Genomic DNA, 22,142 nt, shown 5'->3' with positions numbered 1-22,142 from the left:
TTGTCTATATGCAACCACTTTTGGAAGATTGTTTAGTTTTTATGTTTAATGTAACATTCTAATTCTATCAATTACTTTAAAAGTTATTTTACTTTTGATTTAAGTAAATCCCATATAATTTGCTAGTATATCCTAAATAATGATCAATATTTGTTATATTTCCTGGTTTGTGGCCTATTGGCCTCCATATCTAGGTTAACTTGGACCAACCTTTGTCTCTTTCCTTGTTGTTTCCCTGTGATTCTCCTAGTTTGCTGAAAACAGTATATCCTTAATATCCTAGTGTGACTGATAAGTCTGATAGCAAAGTTTAATATTCCACATTTCACAAATTTTTATTGGTAAGTGTTGTTTTTAATGGCAAGAATTGATACTTTACCCTTTGGCATTATTGGATCATTTTCATTCAATGACAAAATGGTGAAGATTTGTGCAAGGGTGTATACTTTGTTAGCCATTTCAATTTCTCAGGCTTTCATCATGTTTTGGGTTTTTCCATTACCAAAATGTGCTTAATGCATGCAAATAATTTTGGTATTTTGATGTTGTTAGGGTTATTGTACCCAAGGTTACACAACTTTTGATTAGTCAATTGGTTGTCTATTGCACAACATTTGTGAGCTCTCTGAAGAGATGCACTATATTTAGTCAATATTTATTCACTAACACCTTTATCTTTTGATATGCATCTGGGTTATCCACATCTGTTGGTTGGCATGATTGAACTAATGCTTTGTTCTTTGCAATTTATGTGAGAGTTTATAAAAACACGTAAATGGAAAAAATTTCTCTGTTCTTCATTATTCAATATTACATTGTACATATAGACAGCAGAAGCTAAGGAGATGATGATAAACAGTTAAAGGAGAGATAATGATAAACGGTTGCAACAAAATCTCAATACTTGACAATCCCAATTTTGTTAAGTTAAAGAGACTTGATCAGATAAGGTTAGGTATAGATTTAGATCGATAAGATCTAAACCTTAATCTAATCTCAACACTCTCTCTCAAACTAGAGAGTGAATATTCAAAACTCCCAGTTTGTTTGTAAGATACAAGAATTGTTCATTTCCCATCTTTTGACTGCATATATCTTGTTTGGATGACACTTTGAAGAGTTTTTCTCAAATTAGATAACAGTCAATATCTATGCGCTTAGTCCTCTCATGAAAAATAGGGTTGGCAACAATGTGGATAGTTGCCTGATTATCACATATCAGATGAGCAGGCCACGCCTGCTTCACTTGAAGGTATTTAAATAGAAATGTCAGCCATGTTATTTCACAAGTTGCAATACTCAGCTTCTCCATATGATCAACTGTGCTTTGCTTCTTGGTTTTCCACGAAATTAGGCTCCCCCCCCAAAAAAAATATAGTACTTAGTTACTAATTTTCTGGACTCTGGACATCTAGCCCAATTAGAGTGATATGAAGATCAGACATGACAAATAGCAAAATTCTTTGGCCTGGACCCTTTTTTAAATAATGTATCACACAAAGTGCAGCCTCCAGATGAGGTTTTCGTGGCACCTGCATAAACCTGCTCAGAATGTGAACTGCATACATGATATCGAGACATGTAATGGTCAAATATAATAAACAACCGACCAATCTTCTATATATAGAAGGATCTTTCAACTCTTCACCATCAAAGGATGTTAGAGATAACTTTTGACCGATTGAAAAATCAACTGGCTTGGCTCTCAGCATACCTACTTCATCTAAGATATCCAAGGCATATTTTCTTTGAGTCAAATATATTTCAGACTTGGATTTGGATACTTCTATTCCCAAAAAATATTTTAACAAACCTAAATCCTTCATACGAAAGTTATGATTTTGATATTGTTTTAGCTCAGTGATAGTTGCATCATCATTTCCTGCTATTACCAGATTATCCACATAAACCAAAAGAGCCATAAACATATTGTCCTTGCAAAATGTGAATAAGGAGTAGTCAACTTTAGATTGAGAAAAACCATATTGAGTCAAGGTGGTGGAATGCTTTGAAAAACAATTTCTAGGTGCTTGTTTGAGGTCGTATAATGATTCATTGAGTTTGCATACCAAATGTTTGCCAATCTCTAGAGGCAATTCCATGTAAACAACTTCATCAAGATCCCCATGTAAGAAGGTATTGTGAACGCCCATTTGATGAAGGGACTGATTTTTTATGGTTGCGATAGCAAGGAGATAGTGAACTGATACTAATTTTGCCACTAGAGCAAATGTCTCATGGTAATCTAGCCCTTCTTGTTGAAGATTCTCGAGTCATGATTCTATCATGCTACAGTGTGGACCGACATCACTAGTCTATCTAGTGAATTCGCTTTAAAGTGCAAAAGTACCGCTTGAACCAACTCCAACCATGCCTAAGCTAAGACAATGTGGCGATCAACGAGCCTATTTGAGGTCGTTTACATAAAAAAAGAAACACAGTTCTTAGAAACTGGTTATGTTTGAAGTTGACAGACTCATATGTATGGTTTCTTGCCGCCAATGTCCGCCGTTGTAGCTTGATGCTTGTATCAAATGATGATATATGCTTGTTATGATGGAATGCATATAAGTAAATAAAATTTTATTTACCTATATACATCGAGAAACTGAACCACATTGCTTGTGTGTGAATAGATAAATGACTCATACAACGAGGAGAACTATGCCGAGCAAGGAGTCCTATACAAAGAGATTCCTGCTAGAGACCCTCAACAAACTTGTGACCGCCATTCATGAAATGAGGAAAGAACTGGCCCTGCCTCGCAATGAGAGTTTAGGAAGAATAACTTATAAAAAGTTTCTCAAACTTGACCCATCAATCTTCGTCGGTAGAGTCAATGTTGAACTTGCAGAAAGCTGGATCAAAGAAATGAAGCGTGTATTCCTAGTACTGGAAGTACTAGAAGACAAAAAAACTAACTTTGACATGTATAGGTTGAAGGTCAACGCACAAAAGTGGTGGGATACCACTAAGATTATCTAGTTCTCACATCACAAAGTCATCCCTTGGGATGAATTTCGAAGAACATTTTTTGATAATTACTTCCTGATACACTCTCAGAATAAAAAAAAGATAGAGTTTGTAGAACTAGAGCAGGGTGGTATGAGTCTCATCGACTATACTACAAAGGTTTAGAACTTTGACCGATACTACTTCAGGTTATTCAACACTGACCATAAGAGGGTCGATAAATACATAAATGGATTCTGAGAAGGGCTACGGTCTCGTGTTATCACTAGTATGCCCCAGACTTTTTAAGCCATCATAGCGGCAACTTCAAAAATTAATGTGGACTGAGAGTGATCCAAAGGGGTCATAGGAAAAATGCCTACAGCGCGCAATGAGAATAACAAAAAAATATTCTCAGGTGGGCAGGAATCACGATCACCTTTTCATAAGAGGAATTTTTAAGTAAAGAATTTCACTCTGCTAGCCAAATGACCACCGCAAATGGAAGAAGCCATCCAGCCCTACCAACAACCCAATTTTGTTGCCCGAGGTGTAGCTCAGATCATCCTAGAAGGGCTTATCTCCACAATACAGGGGTTGCCTATATTGCAGCAAACCAAGCCATCATATAAGATAATGTCACAAAAAGGCCTTAGATCTTCAATGAAGGAATATGGGATCTGGATAACTCTCTCAATAAACACAACAACGTCTCCCATTACAATGGCTGCCACTATCTATGGCAGAGCAGAAACCCGTGGCGGGTCATATCTATACGGTGTCAACTGAATAACTCACGGATAATGATCGTATCGAGGAATCTGAATACCCTTGATAGGTAGAGTTGTGTTGGGTAAAAAGGCAATTACAAGATAGACCAAATGGATGCTCGAGCCTAGACAAGTGGCTCATGACTTTGTGTATGGTCATCTGAATCGATATGTATTTTATTTTCTAAAGTAATGATAAAAAATCTTGGATTTGTCAAATCAAATTTATAAGTATTTGTGCCCTAATTGATGGTTATCAACCCTATGAGTGGATAATTAAGTTTGCGTAATTAAAACACCAAAAGTCACTTAATAAAAATCATTAAAAAATTGTGTCCCAAGAAGAGAACCCTATGAGGTTTTACATATTCAAGATCAGATAGTTTAACCAAGGTGAGCATGTGAGGATGTACAGCTATACATAAGTGTACATGTTTCAAAACTAGTAGTTTGGCTAGTATGATTTTGTGAGGGTGTACTGACCCAATATCAGGTGAGTCTGACGAAGACAAACCTGTGAGGAAGTACATTTTCAAGATCGGGTAATCTGACATGGGAATTATTCTAATATGATTAATCATAGTGAGAATGATCAAAGTGTATAAAATAGTTACACATAATGACTATGATTGATAGCCAGTTGGAAGAACATAAATTTAACAAAGTTGCTATTGTTGTAGCATAATTTGAACTCAGATATGAGAAGCATACCCTCATGGATCATGGATCGTGATATGAGATTATGATTGTAATAAAAGCGATGTCAAACTAGAAGAATGACATACTAGTAAGAGAAACATCACACCTACTTAGTTTTTCTTTTGATAACATTATGAATCCAATATACGAGAGAAGTACCTCGAGTTATTCTTGTAGTACTCTTAACAGAATTTTGGGGCCAAAATTCTTTTAAGGGGGTAATGATGTAAGGCCCGCAAATTTTCATCAAAATTTCTTAATAAATTCATGAAGCATTTTCATGTGAAAATAGCATATGAACTCAAAATGTAAATCAAATAGATTTTAATGAACCAGTTATACTTAAGATGTATGTATCATCGCAAATATATACTCAAACAGTCAGGGAGTCATAAATTCCTCTTTGAGTAAAATTAAGAGATTTGTACAAGCCAACTTTCTTAGTTTTGTCGATATGAAAAGGAATGACGTACTCAAAAATAAAAAAAAACATTAAAAATCCTAAATTTTTGTGGGACCCACAAAATTGTTGGTGGGACCCATAAAAATATTTCTCAAAAAATATCTTGTGAGACCTACAAAATATTCCATATGAGCCCACACCAAAGGAATCCCTTGAAATTCTTTTAAAAGCCAAAAAAGGAAAAGACCCTTCTAAAAATTTCTAGAAAAGGGGTTGCCTTGAGATATAAATGGCCCCCTCCCTCTCTCTTTTCATAAAATTGCCCCCCCTCCTCTCTCTCTCTCTCTTTTCATAAAATCACCCCCCCCCCTCTCTACTCTTCTTCTTCTCTCATTAAAACCTCTCCTTCCTAGCCCACTTGGTTTGAGCCTGTCTTACCTGGTTTGAACCTACCTGACCTGGTCCAAACCCACTTGACTTGGCTTGAGCCCAACTGAGTATAGTCAAAGTCAAAGTCCCTTTTGGTTCTACACCCATATTTGATTCACTTGATCTAGACCTAGCCTACTTGGGCTAAGTCTTAACCTACCTGACCCAGTTGACTTAGACCAAACTCGGTTTGATTCAAATCACTTGAGTTTACCAACTTGATCTGCTCTTTCTTTTTCTCAATTAGGTCAAACTCATTTGACCTAGTTTGGCTTCTCAAAGAAAGGTTTGAACTCAGTTCGAAGCAAACAGAGCATACCAGAACCATTCTTCATCCATCAGAGGGTAAGTTTGATTCGTCGATCACTCTCTCTCAAGTATTTACTTATTTGTGTTATGATATATATCATATATGTTTTGAAGTAGTATTTGACCCTAGTTTTTAGTTTACACTCTCTAGAACACTTTGGTGTTTACGCTCGTCTCCTTGCGACTATCGTTGGATATTTTACAATAAAAGCTTCTGCTTAAGCCAATATATATGTATTTAAGATTATTGTCACATTGAATGATGCCAAGGCTCCTGCTTTTTGCAATTTATATTATGCTTTTAAGATTATCGTTGCATCGAACGATGCTAAGGCACCTGCTTTCTGCAATTTACTTTATGCATTTATGATTATCATCGCGTCGAACAATGCCAATGATCCTACTTTCTGCAAATATATATGTATTTGCTTTCTACAAGTTATTTAGTTCATTTTTTTCTGGCAAACATTAAATATGTCTTTATTTACGCCACCGCACTATAAAGCACAAGCTCATGCTTATATTACATATAGTTGCACAAAACTGCTTTTCGTAAAAACCTAAGTCACTTACGCATGGCCTGGCTAAGGCCCAAGGTTCCAGCGAACCTCGATGTATGCAAAGTATGCACAATGGTGCATATCCATCCTCGAGTTAAGCGTAGCGTTCCTCCGTTAAAGAAAGAAAATGCTGCCGAAATTTCAAAAAAGATGCTTAGTGAGCTTAAAAGAAACACATATTTTCTCTGTTAAACAACGAAAGTGCTGCCAAAATTTTTTATGAAGCTCAACAAAGCTCAGAAAGAATGTAGCATGTTACTCTGTCATACGAAGAAAGTGCTACCAAAATTCTGTCAAGTACTTTCTACAAAGTAGAAAAGGTCATCAAAGCAGAAAAAGTATTGTCGAAATGGTTGGCAAAAGAATTGCCTGAACCAGTTAAATAACATGAGGATGCTCTGTTGTCAGAACACTGTCAGAATGACTTGTTCTTATGTTTGCCTGTAAGAGCACTTTACTCGTAAGGGCCGAAGAGTCAGAGTAGTTGTTGTACCTTGACTAGGCCAATTGTTCATTAGGGTGATTTACACCGAGTAGTCAATTTATTGAGATCATGTCATATGTATGCTTATGAAAAATATTGTTGCACAACTAGACTCGTAAGGGACAGAGTTATATGTCCACCCGAAAGAGATGAGGTACTCATGATGGATATAGATGCTGAGAGTAGAGTCAAACATGCATATGAATAAAGCTTAATATCTCAGAAACCCCATGGTTGAACCATGCTTAGGAATATTAAATAGGGTCGGGTACATATTTCCTCAGTGTGGGATACACTGACTTGCCCGAACGACATTCGAATATCCGACAAGTAATGGTTAGACTGTCGGACCTCTTTAGGACTATTGATCATCGTGGAAGACAGTGATGGTACAGCCGTGAGTGACACATATTTATCATGAACCAAAGAGTTCAAGGGGCCTCCAGTCACTCAGGATGTCGTGGTTATCCTTAAATATCTAAGGATTGAACCCAACTACTGCAGTAGAGAATGCATCCAAACCGGCCTGGTAGGGTTATCCTAGTATGAGTTCTACCGCCCTACCATGTACAGGGTCAACAAGCCTCTAGGGTATCTAAAATACATAAAATAATAAACTCTCAGAACGTCGTGTTGATGTCAAAATTCAAGCTTCTCTCATGTACCAAAGGGTGAACAGTTAATATCAAAAAATGTATTAGTTATAGGTTCAACGATGTATGAATGTATGAGTGAGTGAACGTTGTTCTATCAAGTCCTACATAACCTTGACAAATATGTCATGATCGGTATACTACTAGATCGATAGGGCAAAGACCCATGTTGTATCTGCACGACTAAGCTAAGCTTGAAGAGCTCACGCTTGGATATGTGAGATACAGATATACCATGTCTTGGAGACTTGAGTTTGACATCCCAAATGAGTCTGAGAAGAGGTCTATGTTAAGTCTTGGAGACTTGAGCGAGATGCTCAATCATAGCCCTGATGAGTCTTTCACGATATATGCTAAGTCGTAGAAACTTGAGCATCGTTGTTGTGAACTGTGACCCTGAGTGGTCTTTGCATTTCTATGAGTTGATACTTTATTAAATGCATGAATGAATGTTTTTTTACCAGACCAACAATGGTTTTAACCCCGTTTAATGAAGATTACAGGTATTGAACCTGCGATGCGATATGCAGAGTAAAGCGACATCTAGTTTTAGGGTTTCTCTAGACAGTTTTGTACTGCTTTCTTTATAAAACTAAATACTACTTTTTCAGGCAGTGATGTTTGTAATAAATAAGTTATTTTGATAAATAGAACACCTTGGTGGTAAATGAGTGCTTGGCCACATACCTGTGACTTGCCCAGAGTTTTTTAAAATTGATGACTCATTATTGTCCATTTCCACAACTAAAACATTTTCTAAGTTCTGCTGTAAAGAAAGAAAAAAAACTTCATGACACTTTTAACTTGGTATTGTTTTGAAAATTCGGGGCATTACAGTTATCATAAAAATAATCTATTTCTAATATGTGTGACATATCACAACTAATGTGTACATATAATTATCTTATTTCAATAATCTCATGCATGATCATTTTATGCATATCATGTTCACACTCAAGAGCTACATTTCTAAACATGCTAATATACAACATCAATAATAACATAACATAATATGGTTTGTTCACAACTAAGATTACTTATAATAACCCTTACCTCAAATACAAATATTGTACTTTGATTATAATTGAGTCTCAAGTGAATTTAACAATAAGATTTGATCATCACACAAGTATGTTCATATTAATTCATATATCTTCTTTATATTTTATCAAAATTACCAAAATACATTTCTCGAGTTTACTCATAAGACCTTAATTTTTGTGCTCCTGATTTGATCTGAACCATATGACAAAAATATTTTTCTTTACGATACGAGTTCAACGCATCAAACCTCACTCAATTCTAAGTTTGAAGTGCAAAGTTATGTCCATTTTACTTAATTGAATATTGGGTACACATAATGATAATTTGGTTATTTCAACTCTTATGATTTGACCTGATTTATCCTATGTAAAAATAGGTTTGGTCTGAGTTTAGAGTAGTAGGTTTACTGAACCTAGTCTCGACCCAACTGAGTTTGGTTTAAAAAGTCAATTGGATTCTCAAAATTCATAACTAAACACTAACTAGATCCAGTTTTGGTTTGGATCCAAAACTATCAAACTAAATCCAAACCCAATTCTAATCTGGATCCAGAACTAATCTATCTAGTTATAAGTTAGATCCAGATCCAACTCTAATCTAGATCCAAAATTGTCAGACTAGATCTAGACCCAGTTTTTATCTGGATTCAAAACTAATTTGTTCAGTTGGATCCAAATCCCGATTTGATCTAGAACCATTATTGATCCAAACCAGATCTAGTTCTGATATAATCCAGATTTGTTAGATAAGATCTAAACCTAATTTTTGTCTAGATCGATTAGTTCATATTTGATTGGTCTAAACCGACTAGATCGAATAGGATCGAGATTCGGTCTGGTCCCGATCAGACCAGATCTAAGTAAGGAACTGAGACCTTGTCAAACCTGACTCAATCTGATTCGGTCAGAACCAATTTGATCAACTGACTCGAGTCTAAAATAGTTGATCAGACTCGGTCTAGACTAAATCGAACCAAGTTAATCTTGGTCAAACTTGACCCGGTCTGGTTCATACCCAAATCGGTTTGGTCCGACTCAGTCGGTCTGATTTGGTAGGATTGAGTCTGACCGATTCGTCTGGACTGGTATGGACATTTTTTTTACTTGGTTTGATTCGGACTAGTACGACCATACCAGACCAACCCAAGTTGGTAATCAGGTATAAGGCAGAAGGGGCACAACCACTTCTGACCCTTCTTTTCTGTAACCAGAGTTGCCCTCTCTTTCTCTCGGCAACAAGGCCGGCAGCTGATTTTATTGTCTGAGTTTTTTTTTTCCTGCAACTTGTCGACAGTTTGAACGAACGGAAAAAAAGTAGGTAAGACAAACATACCTACAGTGTGTCTCTCCCCCTCTCTCTGCGACTCTCTTTCTCGTTTTTTCTTTCTTTCTCCTCACACTCTCTTGCCCTCTGTATATCGAGGGGCAGGAAGGCTCACCATTATAGAGCCCTCAATTAAGAGTTCCATCAATTAAGCCCGTTGATCCTGGGTGCCAAACTCAAGAGCTCCATCAATTAAGAGTGTCAAAGGGTAGCTGGGATGAGCGTTTATTGAGTATATGCATTTGAAGAAGTGTCATCTGCCAAATTCATGATTTAGCCTAAATACAAAGGAGAAAGGCCTTTACTTCTCATCCCAAATGCATAAACGCCAATCCCAGCACCGAGATTCCAAACAGGCCTTAAATTCCATTGGTGGTGGCCACCAGGGTATATAACCATGGCATTTCTCATCATGAATTTATCCTTGAAATTGGAGTCTCTTGAAATAAAGAAACTAATGAAAATTAATGAGAACTGGTCTGTCCCTTAGAATGGTAAATCTTCACCCCTCGGCCGTTAAGTCTTTGATAGCATCTAAGAAGTAACTAAAAATCATGTAGAATTAATTTATCATATGCTTCTTTCATTTTCCAAGAAACCCGTTTAACTAAAGGCCTTTAGTGGTAACATTCTTATTTTTTTCATGATGACGGCTAGTATTTACCAACCAAGGACAAGTTACAAGAAGCAATCAAATACTCCATCAAGCCGCCGTTACTCGTAAATTCAATGTGAATGCACCCTCTCTCTCATGCCTGGTTTTAAGGCACACAAATACTCCAACGAACCATGTCTAGTAGTACGCTCTACTTTCTTGTCTTTCCCCTCTATATAAACAATACCAAGTTACCAACTATTACAGAAGCTATAAAATCAGTGACCCTTCAATTTCTGATCGTGCTTGGAAAACTTTCTGCCTTTTAAACAACAGTCTCAAAAAGCCATGAAAATCGAAACTGATGCTCGTGATAGCAAGAAAGAAATGGCCGAGCAAGTGGGGCACCTAGCTTCGTCTTACGAGAAACGGATACGGCCACTCCTCGACGCCGTCGACTGTCTCCGGCGACTCAACGTGATGAAGGAAGGAATCCAACTCCCCGCCATCGTCGTCGTCGGGGACCAATCGAGCGGCAAATCGAGCGTGCTCGAGTCGTTGGTTGGGATAAGCCTACCCCGGGGACAGGGCATCTGCACCAGGGTTCCTCTGATCTTGAGGTTGCAGAATCACCACCAAGATGAGCCCCAACTGGTCCTCGAGTACCAAGGAAAATCTGTTGCTTCATCAGAGAAAGGGATAGCCGATGCCATCGTTAGTGCTACCAAGGAGGTAGCAGGGAACGAGAAGAACATCTCCAACACACCCCTGACTCTGGTGGTGAGGAAGAGAGGCATGCCGGACCTCACCATGGTCGACCTTCCCGGCATCACCAGGGTGCCGGTGCACGGCCAACCCGAAGACATCTACGAGCAGATCGCGAGCCTGATCATGGAGTACATCAGCCCCAAAGAAAGCATAATTCTCAACGTTTTATCAGCTACCGTCGACTTCCCGACGTGCGAGTCGATTCGGATGTCACAGCGCGTTGACAAAACAGGCGAGAGGACTCTCGCCGTCGTCACCAAGGTCGACAAGGCTCCCGAAGGTCTGCTGGAGAAGGTAACAGCAGATGACGTAAACATCGGACTCGGTTACGTTTGTGTTAGAAACCGAGTCGGAAATGATGAGTCGTACTCAGACGCCAGGTGCAAAGAAGCCGAACTGTTTAAGTGCCATCCCCTGCTGTCGAAGATCGATAAATCGATCGTCGGTGTTCCCGTTTTAGCTCAAAAGCTGACGCAGATTCAAGCTTCCATACTCGCAAAATGCTTGCCGGACATTGTCACGAAGGTGAACGAAAAACTCAACCTCCACATGGCGGAGATAAGCGAGCTCCCCAAGTGCCTGACGACCGTCTCCGAGGCAATGACAGCATTCATGAGGATTGTTGGTGCCTCAAAGGAGTCACTGAGGAAGATACTCTTGAGAGGAGAGTATGAAGAGTTCCCGGACGATGAGTCCATGCACTGCACCGGCCGGTTGGCCGACATGCTCGATTGCTACGCGAATGAGCTGCGGACAAAGTACCCCGACCAGGGTCTGCTGCCATCAAAGTTCCTGGTGGAAGAGATGCGTGTCTTAGAGTCGCACGGAATTTTGCTCCCAAATTTCCAGCCTCGAGTGGCTTTCTTAACCTTGTTGCATGAGAAACTTAGGCGTGTTTCCCATTTGTCCGTGGAGTTGATCAACAAGGTGTGGAGCTATCTAAAGGAAGTGGTTCTGCGTGTGTTCGTGATGCACTCCAAATCTTACCCTCAGCTTCAGCTCTCTGTGAAAAGGGCAGCTCAAAACGTCATTACCAAGATGAGGGCTCCGTCGCTGGTCAGAGTAAAGGAGATTGTTGACACAGAGAAGATCCCCGACATATTCGATTACTACGCGAATGAGCTGCGGACAAAGTACCCAGACCAGGGTCTGCTGCCATCAAAGTTCCTGGTGGAAGAGATGCGTGTCTTAGAGGAGTCACAAGGAATTTTGCTCCCCAATTTCCTTCCTAGAGTGGCTTTCTTAACCTTGTTGCATGAGAAAGTTAGGCGTGTTTCCCATTTGCCCTTGGAATTGATAAACAAGGTGTGGAGCTATCTAGAGGAAGTGGTTCTGCGTGTGTTCGTGATGCACTCCAAATCTTACCCTCAGCTTCAGCTCTCTGTGAAAAGGGCAGCTCAAAACGTCGTTACCAAGATGAGGGCTCTGTCGCTGGAGAGAGTAAAGGAGATTGTTGACACAGAGAAGATCACGGATTATACTTGCAATCCCGAGTACAGGAGTACATGGTCGAGCTTGATTGGCCACCAAAATCAGTTCGTGGAAGTGTTGAATGATATTCGTAAAGGGGAGAAGGTGAAGATCGAGGGATATGGCGAGGTTGATGTGGGACACCTGAGGAAACACCCTTCTCTGATTGTAGAGCAGGCGTTTGATATGAAGATGAGGGTGGTGGCCTATTGGAAGGTTGTTGTGATGAGGTTGGTGGATAATGTGGCGCTGCACCTCATATTTGCGCTGCAGAAACTTGTGAACGAGGAGCTTGGTGCTGGGATTATCGATGACTTGGTTGGGTCTCATTTGGGAGGGATCGAGAGGATGCTGGAGGAGTCGCCGTTGACCGTGAACAAGCGGAAGCAGCTCAACAACCGCATTCAGTTGCTGCGGGAGGCTAAGGATGCACTGTCATCCATAATGGATCAGATTGCCCACACCAAGTTGGAGGATTTAGAGTAACTTGTGTGGTTGCTTGGTTTCCCATCGTGTGTGGGCAATATATTGCAGCCCATATGGCTTAGGCTGTCATATAGATATATTTATATTCTGATTGTGTTTTTTTCATTAGCAACTAAATTTCCTTAGTCATGATATTTATCCAATAGCATCAATGCCATTGAGTAATTCCTCACTAATGGAATTAAACACCATCAAGCAAGCTGATGGAGAATGAATCTACCCTGTTTTGATTCCAATATATCCCCCATATCTTTTAAATAGCATCATTTTGGATCTTAATATAAGGGCTGCTTGAGGGTTGCACACAAAGTCTAGGACAGCTTTGTAACGTGTCATTATTATGGGACTTGGTGTGGTGCCTTGTGCGAAAGAGGTGTGCGCATGCTACGGAGTGTGTCATGTGCCTGGGTTCGACACGTGCCTGGGTTCGACACTGGTCTGTGCAAGAGGCGTGGCACGTGCATGTGTGTGGAGCAGCACAGGTACGACAATGGATGCATGGATGTGTGTGAAATGCGGTGGAATTGCCCTTACTGGGATGAGAAGGCACCCCAACCATGAGTATAAAGACGACAAGTTTGTCGTGCGAGTGAGAATGACCTGCTTGTGTATGGTACTGCACTGGAGTATCATGAGCAAAGAATGCTCGATATTGATAAAGTAGAAGATCGGTGTCTAAGTGATCGGAGGCACGTTAAGGAATGAGACTTAGTGTGTTAAAGGTTGCGGTGATGGATAAAAATCAAAACAAGTTGAGTAGGGTGAAGAAAAAGAGTAAATCAAAGATAAGTACAAAGAGAAACTTGCATATCAGTGAAGATTGTATTCTTACATTCATCGGTATTGTCGAGGATGACAATGATTTGGGCGGGAGAGAAGGTCTTGGGCCGATCCTTCAGAATGGAGCATGCACAGTGCAGAGTTCTATTGAGTGAAAAATGCATCGAGTGTATGAACACGTGGTATGCATTGGCTTGATCGGTGACGTGCGATGGTAGCATGACATGCGATAAGCAACTGTATCGTTGTTAATGCATCATTGTATGATAGCACAGACGTGGAGCATTGTTTGGTTAAGCAGTGCCAACAAATCAAATGATGTTGCCTTTGGAGATTTGGTTAAGGACCTCTCAGCTTGCAACATTCTCACGTGTAGTGGTTGGATGCATGGGGGTGCATGTGGGTTTGGGCTAATTCTCTCAAGGATCACATTAAGTGATTTCAATCGAGTATAGTGACTCAGGGTCAGGCAAGTGACTTAGGCGACGGCGAATGAGTTTGGGGGGTGCTCTACGCTATGGTGTTCAATCATCAACTGATCTTCGGATTGAGGGTCAAAAGAACTTATCCCTTTAGTGGTGAGGTTCTGCTGGAGTGTGCTCATGGGGTCACTATCCTCTCCATGGTACTCGAGACTAAGACATTTGTGCATTGTTGGCTTGGGTGACTGAAATTAAGGAAAGGTGGATCACAATGATACTTGAGGACTTGGCAGGCATTAGTAAAGGCTTTGGGGATGCACCATGCTCCTTATGACCCACGTTGGATGTTGGTTCAGTCGGTAGTGTCGTATAGGTATGTTTTGGCCTATGACAACTTACACTTGCCTGTGTTAGCGACAAGATATGTTTGACAATTTGGTTGGAGGTGTTAATTGGTATGGAATGGTTATGCACATAAGTGGCTATCAGATGCGCGACAACCATGTTAAAAGGTTTTCTTAAAAGAAAGAAAAAATCGTTAAGTTGATGTTCCATTGTGTAAGAAGATTACGTATGGAAAACACGTGTTGTGAGGCTGACTAGGCCGCGAGGCCTAGTGCCGCACGGGCGTTCCTTAGCTTGAAAGGCGAGAAATTTGGCTGCCGACTTTGTTGTCTGAGTTTTTTTTTCCTGCAACTTGCTGGCAGCCTTGGCTATTGGCTTCTGAATGAACGGAAAAAAGAAGTAGATAAGACAAACATACCTAGGGTGGTCGTCGATGGTAGACTCCGGTAAGTCTCTCCCCCTCTCTTTGTGACTCTCTTTCTTATTTTTTTTCTTTCTCCTCACACTCTCTCCCTCTTTGTATATTGAGGGGCAAGAAGGTTCACCGTTATAGAGCCCTCACGGTGGGTGAGTTTAAACCTCACCCTACCCAACGATCATGGGGGGCGAGGTTTATTACCCCATGCAATGATAATGGGGGAAGGTCGTTCCGTAATTGGGGGAACCATCTTTCTCTATTTTTTTTGTTATCTTCTCGACCCCATGAACTCGTTGGGTGGTTTTACACAACTAACTATGTTTCATGCAGGTTCAACTGCATCCAAAGCATGCTGTGGGTAGGTAAGGTCAAGACCGTGATTTTGTGTTCTACCTTTGGACCACAACACTGGGTTTGCTTCCGTGAAATTTTTATTTGGGGAGTACTGATGAAGATATTACTCATGGTCCAACTCTACTTAAGCCAGCTGATCCTCGGTGCCAAACTCAAGAGTTCGGAGTGTCAAAGGGTCGGGTTTGACCTGGAGTGGACCCGTACTATACCCTATGGGGTCAGGGTTTGGTGATAAACAAGAAGATCTGATTAGAATCTGGGTCAGACCCTTCGGGTCTGATTAATATATGGAGCCAGGTATGGTTTGTAAAATTTCATACCAGTCTCAAGCCCAACCCGAGTTCTGACTAAGATCTGCAATTTTTTATTATAAAAAAATTAAAAAATATTATTTGACTAGGTATGGTTAGGATCTGGTTCATTGAACCCTTATCCGAACCATATCCGACTAACACCCTATCATCAATTGGAAAGCCCAACTTGTGAGTTGTGAAGCTTTGGAAGCCTCCACCAGCAGAACTGGTGGAAGGTGTTTTCCTCTCTCTCTCCATAAATAACCAATTTAATGGATAAAATGCTTTAGTAGGGTTGGTTCAGGATTCAGTCTGTTCGTCACATTCTAAGGGTGATAATTTGGGCCCAATGGGCCCATACCTGATCTGAATTGGACATAGGCCTAGCCAGACCTTGTCCAAATTGGTTAAAATGGCCCAATGGATCACTCTAATTGAGTTGTTGGACTGTTAAAGGGTTGGGTTTGTATTAGGTACCTGACACAACTTGAACCTAGATATCCAAGTATAGAAAAAAATGCCATTTGGGTCAACCTGAACACAGCCCGAGCAACATGTGGGTCAGGTTTGCACTGTAATTTTTATTGGGTATCTTATCTGACTTTAGCTGACTTGAGTTGGTTTGGGTGCACTGTGATGTGTCCTATAGCTGACCCATTCACAGCGCTGAATGTTCATCTTGAGCATAACTGAGTCGAGTTAGGTCAGGTCTACCCAACCTCACTAGGGATTGCAGTGATAATGGGGCCCCACCCCACCTCGCCCCGTTTGAACCGGGGATGAAGGGCATGAAATGGAGATGGAGTTGGGGATGAAGGTTAAAATCTATCCCCGTGCGAGAATGAAGGTGGGGATGGACTTACCTGTCCTGCCCCATCCCCGCCTTGCTCCCTGCCCCGCTGTGTCCCCAATCCTTCAAGGGGTGACTATAGACCAAGGGGAAATGGGGCCTCACCCCACTTCGCCCCCATTTGGACCGGGGATGGAGGACATGAAACGGAGATGGAGGCGGGAGTTTAGGTTAAAATTCATATCCCGGTGCAGGGATGGAGGTTTGGATTTTGAAATGGGGGTGGGGGTGGAGACCTTGTCCCTCGGCCCTGCCCCGGTCCGATCCACTGCCATCCCTAAACCCCACTTTCATCCCTACACTGCAGCGACTTAAAACATAAATGGACATGATTTATTACCTGTCAAAGCAATAAACTTTTTTCGTGCATTTATTGATTACTTAGAGAGAGAGAGAGAGCAAAGCAGGTTATATGTCCCCCCCCCCCCCATGATTCACTGAATCCTACGTCTGTGTTCGGGGCTTTGAATGAGCACCACGTATACAAGCACATGGGGCTGGTATTCCCGTGTATGTTGACATAACTTTGCATCGGACTCTGGTGTTGTTGCAAAGACTTAAGTACCCCTTATTGCTATTCTTCTCATAAAGTGATGGTTTGAGAAAATGACAAAAATGCCTTTCATTCAAAAAAGAAAAAACAAATAGTTCAAAAAAAGGACAAACATGTCCTCCATCCAGAAAGTCGAGGATGATGTTGACTCTTCAAAGTCTTCTTCTTTTTCTGTTCAAAAAAAGGACAAACATGTTTTCTTCTTCTTTCTCCGTAAAACACTGTAAAACCCTTTCTCTCTCTAGAGAAGAAATCAAGGGAAACAAAGAGTTCTTCCTGAAGAAGGCCATGAACATCAACCCTCTCACTCTCTCTCCCTTCTCTCTCTACTTCTGTGTACATCCAACAGAAGATCCTACATTGCTGCATCGTCATCTTCTTCTTCTTCCTTCTTCGTAAAACACTGTAAAACCCTCTCTCTCTGTAGAGAAGAAATCAAGAGAGGTAAAGGGTTCCTCCTGGAGAAGGCCATGAACACCAACCCTCTCACTCTCTCTCCCTTCTCTCTCTACTTGTGTGCCTGATTTAGAGTTTTTGCTCTTACAGGAGGGGGGTTCGGGGGCTCCCCCCCCCGGCGCGGATCCCGCTGCGCGGTCAGCGAGCGGGGGTCCAGGGGAGGTCGCCCCTGGCGGGGGGCAGCGCCCTCCGGACCAAAATTTTTTTGGGCCTTCCAACAATGATTTGTAGTATTATCGGGCTTTCCTACAGCATTTTGTAGCATTTATAGTGTCTTCCGTAAATCGCTATAGCGATTTGTAGTGTCTTCCGCAAATCGCTATAACGATTTGTAGTGTCTTCCGCAAATTAGGACCAACTTGTCAGAGTCATATCTCTCTAACCGGAGGTCATATTCCAAATCCGCGATTTGTAGTGTCTTCCGCAAATCGCTATAGCGATTTGTAGTATCTTGTAGTGTCTTCCGCAAATCGCTATAGCGATTCACAAATCGCTATAGCGATTTGTAGTGTCTTCCGCAAATCACTATAGCGATTCACAAATCGCTATAGCGATTTGTAGTGTCTTCCGCAAATTAGGACCAACTTGTCAGAGTCATATCTCCATAACCGGAGGTCATATTCTAAATCCGCGATTTATAGTGTCTTCCGCAAATCGCTATAGCGATTTGTAGTGTCTTCCGCAAATTAGGACCAACTTGTCAGAGTCATATCTCTCTAACCGGAGGTCATATTCCAAATCCGTAAAAAGTGGTGTCTTCGTTATTGAGTCTAGTTTATTTCTGTAAATTTTCAGCAATTTCTATTGTCATTTCATTCCCCATTTTAACTTCAACGATACATTATAACCACAATCATCAAAAGAAAGATTGCCCAAGCTAAGAGTCACCGTTCTCGCCCTCCTCCTCGACAACAACCCAGTCTGTGCAGTCGCGCTGAGGATGGCCAGCAGAATCTCCACCACGTCGTCTTTTTCTCCCTAGCGAGGAGGTCTCAGCGGAGCCGTCGTTCCGGTGACGGGTGTTCATCTCGTTCCCTGGAGTTGAAGAGTTGTGGAGTCTGATTTAGAGTTTTTACCCTTACAGAAAGGGGGGTCTGAGAGCTCCTCCGAGTGTGGGTAGCATCATTCAACTTGAAGAGTTATGGAGTCTGATTCAGAGCTTTTACCCTTACAGAAAGGGGGTCTAAGGGCTCCTCCCAACGTGTTCATGACCTTTTGTCCTTACAAAAGGGGGGATTTACATTTCGTAGAACACCCGTCACCGGAACGAGATGAACATGTTTCTTCTCTAGAGAGAGAAAGGGTTTTACAGTGTTTTACGGAGAAAGAAGAAGAAAACATGTTTGTCCTTTTTTTGAATAGAAAAAGAAGAAGACTTTGAAGAATCAACATCATCCTCGACTTTCTGGATGGAGGACATGTTTGTCCTTTTTTTGAACTATTTATTTTTTCTTTTTTGAATGAAAGGCATTTTTGTCATTTTCTCAAACCATCACTTTATGAGAAGAATAGCAATAAAGGGTACTTAAGTCTTTGCAACAACACCAGAGTCCGATGCAAAGTTATGTCAACATACACGGGAATACGAGCCCCATGTGCTTGTATACATGGTGCTCATTCAAAGCCCCAAACACAGACATGGGATTCAGTGAATCATCAGGGGCGAACATACACAACCCTCTCTCTCTCTCGAGAGAGAGAGTAATTAACCACCATGGAACTTTTTTTTTGTTAGACAGTACAAGCCCTCCTTTGAACTTTAAAGTGATTCTACCATAATAAGAACCTGTTTAAAATATATAGCTGGGATGGGCGTTTATGAAGTTTATGCATTTGAAGAAGCGGCAGCTGCTAAATTCATGATTTAGCCTAAATACAAATACAAAGGAGAAAGGGCTTCACTTGGCTTCACTTCCCATCCCAAATGCATAAACACCAATCCCAACACCGAGATTCCAAACAGGCCTTAAATTTCATTGGTGGTGACCACCTCCAGGGTATATAGACAGCATTTCTCATCATTAATTTATCCTTGAAATTGGAGTCCCGTGGAATAAAAAAATTAATGGGAACTGAGTCGGTTTCTTTTGGTAAATCTCCACATCTCAGCCATTACGTCTTTGCTAGCCTCTAAGAAGTTTCTTTCCAAGATAAAAGTAACTAAAAATCATATAGAATTAATTCTTCTTTCATTTTCTATGAAACCCATTTAAGTAACCATTAGTGATAACGTTTCTTTATTTTTTTTCATGATAACTAAGAACATATAACGGCTAGTATTTACCAACAAAGCACAAGTTACAAGAAGCAAACAAATACTCCATCAAGCCGCCGTTACTCGTAAATTCAATGTGAATGCACCCTCTCTCTCATGCCTAGTTTAAAGGCACACAAATACTCCAACGAACCATGTCTAGTAGTAAATGTAGATGCGACGCTCTACTTTCTTGTCTTTCCCCTCTATATAAACAATACCAAGTTACCAACTATTACAGAAGCTATAAATTCAGTGATCCTTCAATTTTCTGATCGTGCTTGGAAAACTTTCTGCCTTTTAAACAACAGTCTCAAAAGGCCATGAAGATCGAAACTGATGCTCGTGATAGCAAGAAAGAAATGGCCGAGCAAGTGGGGCACCTAGCTTCGTCTTACGAGAAACGGATACGGCCACTCCTCAACGCCGTCGACCGTCTCCGGCGACTCAACGTGATGAAAGAAGGGATCCAACTCCCCACCATCGTCGTCGTCGGCGACCAATCGAGCGGCAAATCGAGCGTGCTCGAGTCGTTGGCCGGGATAAGCCTCCCCCGGGGACAGGGCATATGCACCAGGGTTCCTCTGATCATGAGGTTGCAGAATCACCACCAAGATGAGCCCCAACTGGTCCTAGAGTACCAAGGAAAGTCTGTTGCTTCATCAGAGAAAGAGATAGCCGATGCCATCAATAGTGCCACCGAGGAGGTAGCAGGGAACGAGAAGAACATCTCCAACACACCCCTGACTCTGGTGGTGAGGAAGAGAGGCATGCCGGACCTCACCATGGTCGACCTTCCCGGCATCACCAGGGTGCCGGTGCACGGCCAACCCGAAGACATCTACGAGCAGATCGCGAGCCTGATCATGGAGTACATCAGCCCCAAAGAAAGCATAATTCTCAACGTTTTATCAGCTACCGTCGACTTCCCGACGTGCGAGTCGATTCGGATGTCCCAGCGCGTTGACAAAACAGGCGAGAGGACTCTCGCCGTCGTCACCAAGGTCGACAAGGCTCCCGAAGGTCTGCTGGAGAAGGTAACAGCAGATGACGTAAACATCGGACTCGGTTACGTTTGTGTTAGAAACCGAGTCGGAAATGACGAGTCGTACTCAGACGCCAGGTGCAAAGAAGCCGAACTGTTTAAGTGCCATCCCCTGCTGTCGAAGATCGATAAATCGATCGTCGGTGTTCCCGTTTTAGCTCAAAAGCTGACGCAGATTCAAGCTTCCATACTCGCTAAATGCTTGCCGGACATTGTCACGAAGGTGAACGAAAAACTCAACCTCCACATGGCGGAGATAAGCGAGCTCCCCAAGTGCCTGACGACCGTCTCCGAGGCAATGACAGCATTCATGAGGATTGTGGGTGCCTCAAAGGAGTCACTGAGGAAGATACTCTTGAGAGGAGAGTATGAAGAGTTCCCGGACGATGAGTCCATGCACTGCACCGGCCGGTTGGCCGACATGCTCGATTGCTACGCGAATGAACTGCGGACAAAGTACCCCGACCAGGGTCTGCTGCCATCAAAGTTCCTGGTGGAAGAGATGCGTGTCTTAGAGGAGTCGCAAGGAATTTGGCTCCCCAATTTCCTGCCTCGAGTGGCTTTCTTAACCTTGTTGCATGAGAAAGTGAGGCGTCTTTCTGTTTTTCCCGTGGAATTCATCAACAAGGTGTGGAGCTATCTAGAGGAAGTGGTTCTGCGTGTGTTCGTGATGCACTCCAAATCTTACCCTCAGCTTCAGCTCTCTGTGAAAAGGGCAGCTCAAAACGTCGTTACCAAGATGAGGGCTCTGTCGCTGGAGAGAGTAAAGGAGATTGTTGACACAGAGAAGATCACGGATTATACTTGCAATCCCGAGTACAGGAGTACATGGTCGAGCTTGATTGGCCACCAAAATCAGTTCGTGGAAGTGTTGAATGATATTCGTAAAGGGGGGAAGGTGATGCTCGAGGGATATGGCGAGGTTGATGTGGGACACCTGAGGAAACACCCTTCTCTGATTGTAGAGCAGGCGTTTGATATGAAGATGAGGGTGGTGGCCTATTGGAAGGTTGTTGTGATGAGGTTGGTGGATAATGTGGCGCTGCACCTCATATTTGCGCTGCAGAAACTTGTGAACGAGGAGCTTGGTGCTGGGATTATCGATGACCGTGAACAAGCGGAAGCAGCTCAACAACAGCATTCAGTTGCTGCGGGAGGCTAAGGATGCACTGTCATCCATAATGGATCAGATTGCTGCCCACACCAAGTTGGAGGATTTAGAGTAACTTGTGGTTGTTTCTAGTTGGTTTCCCATCGTGTGTGCCCTGTGTCAGTCTCTGTTTGGTCAATCATATGGCTTAGGCTATGTCATATCGATATATTTATATTCTGATTGTGTTTTTTTCATTACTAACTAAATTTCCTTCGTCATGATATTTATCCATTAGCATCAATGCCATTGTTTAATTTCTCATTAATGGAATTAA

At 41.7% G+C, this 22,142-nt stretch overlaps 2 pseudogenes; both read left to right on the top strand.

The window, feature by feature from the left end:
* Positions 1 to 10,285: 10,285 nt before the first annotated feature.
* Positions 10,286 to 12,945, top strand: LOC149846210 (dynamin-related protein 4C pseudogene; annotated as a pseudogene).
* Positions 12,946 to 19,993: 7,048 nt separating this feature from the next.
* LOC149846209 (dynamin-related protein 4C pseudogene) lies at positions 19,994 to 21,941 on the top strand (annotated as a pseudogene).
* The last annotated feature ends 201 nt before the right edge of the window (positions 21,942 to 22,142 follow it).

The sequence above is a fragment of the Nuphar pumila genome, chromosome 2 (genome assembly GCF_984573655.1).
Source record: "Nuphar pumila chromosome 2, dmNupPumi1.hap1.1, whole genome shotgun sequence".
NCBI classification, from domain to species: domain Eukaryota; kingdom Viridiplantae; phylum Streptophyta; class Magnoliopsida; order Nymphaeales; family Nymphaeaceae; genus Nuphar; species Nuphar pumila.
Note: the sequence above shows the minus strand (reverse complement) of the source record. Positions and strands in the feature narration are given on the sequence as shown.